The sequence below is a fragment of the Grampus griseus genome (genome assembly GCF_964374135.1).
Source record: "Grampus griseus genome assembly, chromosome: 1".
Classification (NCBI taxonomy): Eukaryota; Metazoa; Chordata; class Mammalia; order Artiodactyla; family Delphinidae; genus Grampus; species Grampus griseus.
Window position 1 is genome coordinate 8,331,477 of NC_139017.1, and position 11,372 is coordinate 8,342,848.

Sequence of the window (11,372 nt, forward strand, 5' to 3'; positions counted from 1 at the left end):
GATCTGTGGGCCAACAGTGAGCATACTTTAGAAGGAAAAAGCCATTCACCCGGTCATTCGGCCATTTGCCCCCTAAAGCTCAGAGGCTGCTTAAATTTCATGTTACTTCTAGGAACGTGGGTCACTGCCAGCCTACACAGCTATAAAATTGGGGCAAGAGACATCAGAGATTCCCTAATTCAGACAGCTCATTTTCTAAGCGAAAACACAGAAGCATCTGCCCAAAGACTCATGTCTAGTTTGAGAAAAAATTAAGACTAAAACCAACATAACCCTTCATGAAAACAACTAACCAAGCCCAAGTAAATAGATAATAAGGAAGTATTTTCTTGCCTAGCATATGCCATATTCTCTAATCTTTAGAAAAAACCTCAATGCCAAGTGTTATCCAATCCTCAGATCTGAGACTCATCTTTGTTAAAGAAAAAAAAAAACAAACTTCGCATTTTCTGAAGTTGGGATGCATCTTACAAATCGCTGAGTACATTTAATACAGTGTCTATTTTTCTGCACTATTCATTAGTCAATGGTGATTCTAGAAAACACTGAAGTCCAGGAATCAAGAGAATACAGATTATTTCTTTTACATACAGAGGAAAACTGAGGTTCATGGGCGCCGTAAGTTCACATGCTAGTATGTGACATAAATGAGGACAGAAACACATCCATCTGACACTGAAGCTCTGAGTTGTTTTACTTACCTCCACACACCTGGAAGTTTTAGTCGGTAATAGAGCCCATGTCACTGTATAGGACATTCATCTGTTTGCCCAGAACCCATCCCCCCTCTGCCCTCTTCCCAAGAGTGTTTCTTTGAGAAACAACCCTTTCCTCATCATGTAGCAGCCATGTAGTGTGGATGACATAAGTCAAGGAATACAGTTTCATTAATTGGATCACAGTGTTTGCTGAAGAAATGAGCAAAAGCCAATTGAAAAAGGTGGGTTTCCCCTGGATACAGTGACAGGCTCAGGCTGGAACAATCAGACTAAAGATCAAGAATTTTGTTAGGTAAGTATGGGGAGCAATCGCCTTCTCCCCCCGAATATGAATGAGGAAGCACATAGCCCTGATTATTGCTGGCAGACGTACCGCCAGCATGAGGGAGACCAGTCTGAAAGTAAAGCAGACACGCTACAGAAGGCAGAGACAATCACAGGGAAACTGAGGCAAATCCTGTATTAAACCATGTCTGAAGCCTGACCTGGCTCCGGTGTTGACAGTGATATGACCAGGAAATTTCCTTTCTTATTTAAGCCAGTTCGAGTTGAATTTTCTGTTATCTGCAACCACTAATAAGAACCGTACTTCGTACATCACCCAGAGTCCGACAGAAAGCCCAGATGACATCAGACTAGCATCCCATTCCTACCAAATATATTGTCCTTAAGATGCCTACTGCTCAACAAAGCCTTATGGCCCATCTAAGTCCAACCCCAAACGTGGAACTACGCTATCCAACACTGTTTCAATAAGCAGCTGTGCCAGAAAAACACCAGTTTACATTCTAGCATGAAGCCTATGATTTTAAATAAATTTAATAATCGTGACAATTCTCATGCAAATCTTCAGTAATGATTCCATTTACATAACCAAGAGCCAAAGAAGGTATTGCACTTCCACACACCTCTTATCATTGTTCTATCATAAGGTACAACTACTTTTTAAATCTCCCAGCAACAGTAAACAGGGTTAGCTATGGATAAGGTATTATACTTTTTTGATCCTCTCACATAGTCTTTTGACTTACTCAGTGCCCTCACCCACCACCCACCCCTGTGTTATCCCCTGCCCAGTGGTCCTCAAGAGCTCCACCAAGGTTCACTAATTGCACACATCGCCCACTACGTCTAACTCTTCATCCTCTATTAAAACAGAATGATTTTGTGTTCCACTTGTTTCAAACGTTGCCTTCAATGTTGCAAGGTGTCAAAAACTTTACATCAGGGTTTCCCTGGTGGCGCAGTGGTTGAGAGTCTGCCTGCCGACGCAGGGGACACGGGTTCGTGCCCCGGTCCAGGAAGATCCCACATGCCGCGGAGCGGCTGGGCCCGTGAGCCATGGCCGCTGAGCCTGCGCGTCCGGAGCCTGTGCTCCGCAACGGGAGAGGCCACAACAGTGAGAGGCCCGCGTACCGCAAAAAAAAAAACAACAACAACTTTACATCAGTATCTACTATGTGCTATGAAGTTAATGGAAAACTGCCTCACGGGCCTTCTCACTTCCTCCTCATAATATACATTTATTTTGAGTGACCATTTATACATTAGCATGTGTATTTTCTAACTGTTAAGTGATCTCATTGCTAGAAATTTCATTACAGTTAGAAGAGACAGATGGGAAAACAAAATGACTATTTGATAGAATATTTGGAGAGTAAGAGGAGGGCCTGATTCATACTCCAGATCATGCTATATGAATTCCCGTCGATTATGAGAGTCAGCTCTGAGAAATAAAGAACTTCAGTTGGTATCTCTCGCTCATCAGCACTGTACCAACTTTTAATGATCTTCCCGATAATGGAATTATACATAAGCCTGACGAAGACTTTACAGTCAGCTTTGCTGACGTCAGTGGCTTTTAATAACAGGCACTGACTTCCCGCTCCTGTTATGATGGAAGCTGTAGGTTGGCCATCGCTGCAGCAGCTCCTGTCAACTCTGCTCAGCTCCGTTTGGCTCTGGGCTACAGGTCTTCTCTTTCCAGAACACAGGGTGAAGGGCCGGCTACGTTTGACACATGCTGTTCTTATGGCACAGAGAAAGAAGAAAGAGCCACACGATGGCTCTTGAAGCTTCTGCCAGAACGTGGTATAATTTGAATCTCATTGGTCAAAGCAAGTAGCGTTGCCAAGCTCAGTGTCAATGGAGAGGGAAGGTATATTCCTTCTACAGTGGCGGACACTGCCAAGTATATGGAATTGGTGATAATGTCTAATCTCTCGGAGGGAAATGTGGCTTAAATCATTAGGGACAAAATATGGTCTGCCAGAGAAGGTAAGCAGCAAACTTTTGATCTCCGCTTACTTAGTGTAGTTCCCTGTGGCACACTAATTAGTTGTCCCCTGCACCATGTCTCGTCTCCTCCCTGGCACAGCTGGGTTGCCTTTCCCAGGCTCCCCTTAGAGGTAAGGGAGCCACATGACTGAGTTCTGGTGGATAAAATACAAGCGCGATGGTGGAAACCACAGGTAGGCATGGCCTACAGAACACTTCCACCTCGACCCCTCCATTCTCTTTCCTCCAAGGACCTAGAAGGGTGAGAGCCACACATGGAAGCAACCAGAGTCTCTGAGTCACTGCTTGGAGGAAAGCTGCCCAGAGAGCCCACATCAGACCACCGTGTGGGTGAGAAATTAATTTTCACTGTGTTCAATCACTAATATTTTTGTTGTTTTTCTCAGGTGTTAGCCTCTTCTGGCTAACTCAGAGAAGAAACCCAAAGACCTCCTCACTTTTTCTTTCCATTTCCACATCTTTTTTAAGGAACTGACATTTTATCTGTCTGTGAGTTATCCTAAATTACATTTTTTTCTTTATTCATTCTGTTTACGTTAGTAGACAACCCAGAGAAGGGATTGTCAGACTGAGAGAGAATGTTTACCGCATATTCAGGCAACTCCTAGGATCAAGTACACCCATGTGCTATCACGATTCCATCCAGAATGACACTAATGCCTCTTTCCAGTGTAGACAGGAAACCACTTCCTCCCTACCTTAAAATCTTTTTATAACTTTAAAAAATTTTTAATTTTATATTGGAGTATAGTTGATTTACAATGTTGTACGAGTTTCAGTTGTACAGCAAAGTGATTCAGTTATCCATATGCATATATCTATTCTTTTTCAGATTCTTTTCCCATTTAGGTTATTACAGAATACTGAGTAGAGTTCCCTGTGCTATACAGTAGGTCCTTGTTGATTATCTATTTTATATATAGTAGTGTGTATATGTTAATCCCAAACTCCTACCCTAAAATCTTGTTCATTAAAGAACTAAGCTAGATTCCCAGGCCAGGGTCTATTCCAGAAATTGATTTCTCATCTCATAAGTAGGAAGGAGCAGGCCAGGACACCATCACAAACTGTCTCAGGAAGCAAGAGTTCACACTCTTTGTCACCCCTCTCGCACCAACTAGTTGCACACTTTTGGTTAAGCAATAAATGAAGGGTGACTGAAACACATATCTCAATCCGTCGTCATAAAAACCCCTGAGGTAGTATGATTAACATCAGAGCAGCTACCATAATATACATCTCACAGCTTATTAGGAGAATCAAATGAGTTGATATTTGTAAAGCACTTAGAATATAAGCAAGAATACATTAAGTGCTATAATAAGCAGCAATTTAATTTTTAAAAATTATCTCCATTTTCAAATTAAGGAGTCTGAAGCTCAGATAAACTATTTTTTAAGATCATGTGGCTAATGACTCATACAACCAGAACTCAAGTTGGGGTCTTTTAACTCTTTCAACTCAATATTCTCTATCTATGTCAAGCATGTACAGAAATACCTAAAACCAGACGTACAAGCCAAGGTGCTGTTGATTCAGGAACAATACTATTATCTTCCCACTTACTAAAGTCCATCTGGCACCAGGTACACCCAAAACTCCAACCACTACCACAAGACTGAAACTGTTGTCAACTCTAGAGCTCAGCAGATTTAGTTGTATTTATATGGAGATGAAGACTGACTCACTCACATACTGTCCTAAAGGATCTCCCTGGGTGAAGCTAGGGAGGCCTCAATGAACCATGTCATGAAATGAAACCCATTGGAAGAAAAGTATTTAAAACAAAATATCAACCTTGGCTCTCCTCCACAGATAGCACGTTAATGAGGTTACCTGCAGAGAGAAGGAGCCCGGTCTTCATGCCTCCTGTTACTGGAGTTCTCTTCTGGGGAATTTCTGCTTTGTCTCTTGAGGCTCATAGCATGTTTCAAAATGACAAGGTATATCCATTTTTTTTTTAATATAACGCTTCTCTTTCCCAAGTGTTTTCCGTGGAGAATAATAAACTTCCTATTGGAAACTGAGACTTGGTGGAGGCTTCTCCATTCGCTGGGAAGGGAACTATACTATGGTAGTAGGTACCAGAGCAGAGCAAAAAATTCCATCTCCTGAGCCCAGGGATCAACAGAAATCAACACTTGCCTAAAGGAAATCAGGTAATTACCCTAAGGAAAAAGCAAGAAAGAAATTCACTCTGGCTTTTTTTTCAGTTTCCTTTTGTTAAATAGCCTTAGGAATCTGTACGGGTGGCAGATCTGCTTACCATCTTTCTACCAAATAAAAGAAAAGCAATTCTTACTTATCCAACCTCATCTCTACCCATTTATCTCTTCACCCACAAACTTCCTCACACAAGCTCCGGACGCGCAGGCTCAGCGGCCATGGCTCACGGGCCCAGCCGCTCCACGGAATGTGGGGTCTTCCCGGACCGGGGCAGGAACCCGTGTCCCCTGCGTCGGCAGGCGGACTCTCAACCACTGCGCCACCAGGGAAGCTCCTCTCTGGTCTCTTATACATACAGTTTTACCTGCCCAGGGAGTCTCTTTCCCTTTTTTTGTCACCTGAAAACTTCTACTCCCCCTTTCGGTTTTGGCTAAGCCTCGTCCCCATTACCCACAACATCCACATCCAGATGATATCTTGGTAACTTGGTCAACAATTTCTCCTCCCTCTAAACTCCCAAAAGACAGAGCAATATCTATCCTTCTTGTTATCTGCAAAGGACCCTTTAAAAAATATTTACAGAATGGATTAAAAGTTAGGTAGTCAATGGGATAGTAAATTCAAAAAAATGCTTAAAACAGGAATGTTAAGCCATGCCATTTAAACTTAGGGTTAATGAATTACAAAAGAGTTCCAAAATAATAAAGTTGTTTGGAAATGGTTACTACGTTCAACTGCATCTTGGCAATTTGAAGAGCTCACTCTAAAAATCTGGGAATCAAAAGAGCTTATAAAAGACCTAAGAAAGGAAGAAAGAAAAAAAAAGATGATGTGCCTGGTTTTCTATTAATATGCGATTTTTTTAAATTCTGCCACATTTTTTAAGCTCTGATAATAACAGCATGTGTGTAGGGGAAACTGTGCTGTTTTTACAAGTCTTTACTTTCTGGTTAACAGTGTTCGAGATGCTAAAGTCATACTCATATTATATTTAAATCCATGGGCAGTAATTTGGCCTGGTTTCCTATTGTGGTTTTATACATCCAGGACAATCAATTACAAAATACAATAAAAAGTCTGATAAGAAGGCAAGAAACAACCTTTCATGACAATGTCTAGGCCACATATGATTTGTTTCCTGAAATTGAGGTCCTAAGTGCCAATTCTGTTTTTGACCTTGTATTCATTCGAGGTTTTATGTCTGTACTTGCAATGAGTTGCCCAGCCTCAGTCTTGGTCTCTTCTGTGGCATGTCATTATCTCTTTCTTGTTTATCTTCTGTTGTTTCAGTCTGTGATTTGCTAGGGCTTGTTCTTTTAAACCATTCTGTTGTTATCTGACACAGATAGCTTTTTTCCTAGGTATTTTCTCTCCACAATGCTACTTCCCACCAACCAGGGAATGTGTCACCTGAAATACATGGGCATGTTTTCTCCTCTGATATGGAAAAGAAGAATAGGTACAGCCTGGTCCACTAAATCAAATTCAGAAAAAAATCTTTACCTAAAAAAGAAAAGTATGAAAATGTTCTGTAAATTACCAGTAGGTTTTCTAAATTAGTAAATGGAGAGACTGTTTCTAAGTACAGTGAAAATACACCCCATTTGTCCACAATGGCAGGGAATGGGACATTCCTGTTTTAATGATCTACTTTTTATTTATATATATTTATATATGTATAAAATTGTTATAAATACTAAATGGGTTAAAAGTTTTATATTAATAGGACTATTTTTTAAAACATAATTTTTCAAAACAGGACTGAACATCAGTTGATCTGTCCCTGTGATCAAGAAGTCATTCAAGTATCCTGAATTCTCTCAGGTAATTATTATGAACATTAATAGTCCTTACACTAAAATATGCAGTGTATTATTTTAATTGGGGCTTTCTGCTTTTTGAGACCTGAACAAATAGGAGTTGACTGAAATATAATCCAGACCTTATCACTTTCTATCCAGATGATATTGCAATAGCTTCCTGATCAATTTACCCAACTTCAGTCTTTCTCTTCACTCTGACTTACCTTTTTTTTTTTTTTCCGGTACGCGGGCCTCTCACTGTTGTGGCCTCTCCCATTGCGGAGCACAGGTTCTGGACGCCCAGGTTCAGTGGCCATGGCTCACAGGCCCAGCCGCTCCGCGGCATGTGGGATCTTCCCGGACCGAGACACGAACCCATGTGCCTTGCATCAGCAGGCGGACTCTCAACCACTGCGCCACCAGGGAAGCCCTGACTTACCTTCTTTAAATACTTTTATCACGTTATCTCCTGAGTCCAAAACTTCCAGTGGTCCCCCAGTTTATAACAGGTCCTATCTATTTTGTTTAGTTTTCAAGACCTTCCAAGATTGAGTCCCCAGCGCCCCAGCCTTAATTCCTGATCCACCCCAAATCATAGTTTAGTTTATCATATCATAGGTATATGTTTTCTAATATTACTCACTGTGATTTCATGTAAACTAAATAAACTCCAAACCAGCTTCCTTCTATCTACATTATTAGTTCTTAAAAACAAAGACGTCACACATTTATTCCCTTCAGGGCACCAAATACATTAATGAATGGCAAAAAAAGAAGGGAAAACTACTTTCCCTCATGGAATAGATGCCAGACACAGTTCTAGGCCTTTGCAGGCCCATGAAATATTCAAACATATAAAGCGTCCAGCACAGTTCTATGCACAGTAAGGGCTCAATACACGTTCATTATTATTACTTTGTTATTTAATCCTTCCAACAAACTTTAAGGAAACACAGATGAGGGAAGTGGAGGTCTAAAAGAGTACGTGACTGTCCACACCAGAAGGAACAGTGGAATATCACACCAGATGGCTTTCCCCATCAAGTGACAGACACACAACTCAAAGGAGTTTAAATAAAAAGGGACTTTACTACTTCAAGTAACAAAGGGTTCAGAAGCGTGATGACTCCAGGACTGGTTAATTCTGGGGCTCAGTGATGCCACCCGGGATGAGGTACTGTCATCTTTCTACCCTGTCTTTCTCAGTGGGTTAGCTTAGTTCTCAGGCTACTTTTGCTCCCATAAATCAAATATACCCATAAATATACACATTTGCTCCCATAAATCAAATATACCCATAAATATACCCAACCCAAGCTCCAGACACGGTAACATTCAAAAAAACACGGACTTCTCAGCAGTGAAAAAGCCTTCCCCAGAAATTCCCCAGCAGCCTTCCACTACTGTTTCATTGGCCAATGCCTTAAATAACTGCAAGGAAAATGGGGTCAATCTTGATTGCCATAAGCCCCAAAGTAGCCAACACTCTCAGGGGTGGGGACTGAGCAAACTTCCTCTAATAGTGTGGAGAAGGGGAAAATACATGAACAAAATCAGGGCTCTGTTAAGAAAGAGGTAGGAAAGAAGAGTGAATTGATGATGGGGAGAAAAATCAGCACGAATTGCTGTGGCTATGTTGCCTCAAAATAGCAAATATTAAGTTAATATTAATTGACCTATTGAACACATCAATATCTATGGTTATTACGATGAAAGAGAGAGAAAAGAAAGAGGGGGAGAGAAGGAAAGGGGGAGAAGGAAAGGGGAAAGGAGAGATGGAAGGAGGGAAGGTAGAGGGAAGGGGGCAAAAAATGAGGGAAACAGGGAAAGAGACAAGGAAGAGAAAGCCCAAGTGAAGGTTCATTTTGGGTCGTGTTAACTGTTGTGTGTGCCACTCTCACAGGCTATGAAAGTAGTTGCTGAAAAATCAGAGCCCTGCAGGAGGGTCTGTGTATACTGCACAGGCTTTTATGGCTAAAAGTGATCTGAATGCCAATAGGGAGCTGAAGGTAGCCACGTTCAAGAGAGCAGACCATCAGAAGCTAGTGAGGCTGTCAGGTCTGGGAGCTAACCAAGGCACAGACACATCGAAATGATTCAGCAGGAGGACGTAACTAATCAAACAAGGCTTCCCTAATAGCAAAGCTACAAAGGAGGAGGAAACTGAACTAGTTTCTTTCTTAAAAGAAAAAGAGAAAGTTATCTTTTGCACCTAGAGAGAAAAGATGATTTCCTTAGAGAAGGATAGCAAATAGGGAATGGGACCTGCTTGATTTAATTAATTAATTTAATTAATTAGTTTTCTGCAGTGTGCTAGAAATCCAAGCCATAAGAGAAGCAAAAAAGGTTAATTTAAACAGTAATTCTCGCTGAATTTAGGACAATTTTAAAAATTAGAGCTTACAGAGCTGTGTAGGCTTGTGATTCAAGGGTTATCAAAGGTGGACATGAAATCCAAGAACAATCTGAGCCTTCTCCACAGAAGACACTGCCCGCATGTTGAACTGGGCCTTCCTCTTTCTAAACGTTATTCTGGATTTTTAGAACATGTATAACCTGACTTGTATCGTAAAAGCAGAAATGTGTCTGTGATGCTATCTTCTGCGTTTAGGGCCAAATGTGGGGACTTCTGCGTTTAGGGCCAAATGTGGGGACTTCTGCGTTTAGGGTCAAATGTGGGAAACTGAAGGCCAGGGCACCATCTAAAGGCACCACATAGGAGAGAGTGGCATGGACATATATACACTAGCAGATGTAAAACCGACAGCTGGTGGGAAGCAGCCGCATAGCACAGGGAGATCGGCTCAGTGCTTTGTGACCACCTAGAGGGGTGGGATAGGGAGGGTGGGAGGGAGACGCAAAGGGAGGAGATTCACTTTTTATATACATAAATATACATATACATAAATATACATATATACATAGCTGATTCACTTTGTTATAAAGCAGAAACTAACACACCAGTGTAAAGCAATTATACTCCAATAAAGATGTTAAAAAATAAATAAATAAATAAAGGCACCACATAGGACATGGACCACAACGCGGGGGGGACAGGTCTCTTGGACAGAAATCCCACTTATTAGCTGCACCACACTATATGCTTCCTAACCCCTCTGTTTCCATCCTTTCCTCTGTAAAACTGAGATAATACTACTAACTAACCTTTAGGATTTAGAGGAGAATTATATAAGATTTAAAACCCATAGTGTCTGATGCACAATGTCCACTGTTAGGTATTCTTGCATGAATAATTATAAATCAGTCCTGAGCTTCCAAGACAATAAGGTTTTCTTCTGAGAACGTTGATTCCTCTCTTCAGAGAGAGGTGTAATGAGAGAGTAATAAGCTCTTCCCAGCCCCTGGATGTTAAATAGGTCAAGATGGCCAATTCCCAGCCCTTCTAATAAAATGACAGGACAGCCGAGAGACCCGGGGGTCACCAGACAACACTGGGTCTGTAGAGGAGCACTGCGTTATCTGCTCCTTGGCAGACCTGCGGGCATCACAGCATCCTGGACAGTGTTCAGTGGCAGCAGAGGTGAGCAGATTTACTTGGCGTCTTCATGCTCCCTTGCAGCTGCAAATGGCTTCAAACCCAACTGGCAATTGAATACCCCAGGCAATCTGCATCTCTAGAGAGCAATTTATGGTTAAGTTTCTGCTGAACATTTTTAAGACAAGACCTAATGCACCCATCAAGGAGCAGCTCTTTTAAAGAAGTTGCTCACCACTTCTAGCATTTCATTAAAGAAGGAAGCTACTGTTCTCATTACCTGCCAAGCCATCTCTTTTGATTTGAAGAAGGAACCTAGTACACTAAGTTTCCTATGGTTCTGGAAAACACATTTCCCCAGGAAGACACAATGGTGTAGATGAAACATGGCAATCCTTCCTGATGTGATCTCAGTTCAGGCACCAGGCCATTTAGTGATACCCCCAAATGCATGCCCACAAGTACCTCCTCTGCCCCAGTGGGGAAAGCCCAGGACCTAAGTAAATTGAGTTTCTAGGCAGAAACCTAGGAACCCCACAGGTCCTGAAGATGAATAATTATCCACCAAGAATATCACAGGATGACTGTAAGTAATGTTAGCAATTATGGGTTTTGGAAACATGGCAACATCTAATGACTGACTGTGTCTACACAGGGCTAATGTATTGAATCAGTGCTGCCACTGAAAGTTCGTAAATTTGAGGCAAATTTTTCAGTTAACACCGTTCACTGCCCATAGAAAATTTTAATTCACACTTTAATCCTCCATCTCTAATCATTAACTAGTCCATGAACTAGTATCCTTTAGTAAAATGTGTCCTAGGCAGCTCAGGATGCCATAACAAAGTCTCATGGACTGGGAGGGGCCCAAACAATAAATATTTATTTCTC